General features: G+C 41.4%; 1 pseudogene; it reads right to left on the reverse strand.

Annotated features, from left to right (window-relative positions):
- Window positions 1-402: 402 nt before the first annotated feature.
- LOC126215571 (5S ribosomal RNA) lies at window positions 403-521 on the reverse strand (annotated as a pseudogene).
- Between the last annotated feature and the right edge of the window lie 227 nt (window positions 522-748).

Genomic DNA, 748 nt, shown 5'->3' on the forward strand with positions numbered 1-748 from the left:
CATAGCCATGAAGATAAATGAGTAGACACTTTGTCAAGTATCAGAGATATGTGAGAATAAGATTAACGTACCAAGACCAAAGGAACTTCAGATTGTCAATTGTAAATAACATCCAGACTCAAGTTAAGTAAGCTTTATGATTGTTATTATTTTAATAAATGTGTGTGAAAATTAATCAAGTTCTGTTTAAAGTTGGTCACCGTCAATCTGCTACTCTAAGCATGCAAGTGGCATTTCTATCGTCTGACCTAACGGCAGAAGATAAACACGCCACGATAAGACCACGAGACATATTGCTGACAGTCGCCTACTTCGTTAGAGCGACAAGTCAAACAATCTGATGGTGTGTGTACCGAAGGTCTTACAGTACGCACACCACACAAGGGCTGAGTGCACCCTGCTTGCCAAGAGCGCTCGTCATTCCCCAACGGTCACCCATCCAAGTGCTAGCCAAGCCCAACAGCGCTTAACTTCGGTGATCTGACGGGAACCGGTGTTACCACTGCGGCAAGGCCGTTGGCAGATTAGGAAACGAGACAAATTAGTTGATGAGTTTCGCCATTTGAGCAGCAAAGTAGCTGATGACGGCAGAAGCAACGAGTTACATAATTTAGAACGGCAAAACCAAAGACAATTTTTTTCAATAATTGAAATATGTTCGCAACGAATACAAAATTGCAGATTCCTTTAAGACTCGAACAGCTTCAAACTCCAGATTACTTTACAAACGACTTAGTGTGTTATATAT

Source organism: Schistocerca nitens, chromosome 12 (genome assembly GCF_023898315.1).
Source record: "Schistocerca nitens isolate TAMUIC-IGC-003100 chromosome 12, iqSchNite1.1, whole genome shotgun sequence".
NCBI lineage: Eukaryota > Metazoa > Arthropoda > Insecta > Orthoptera > Acrididae > Schistocerca > Schistocerca nitens.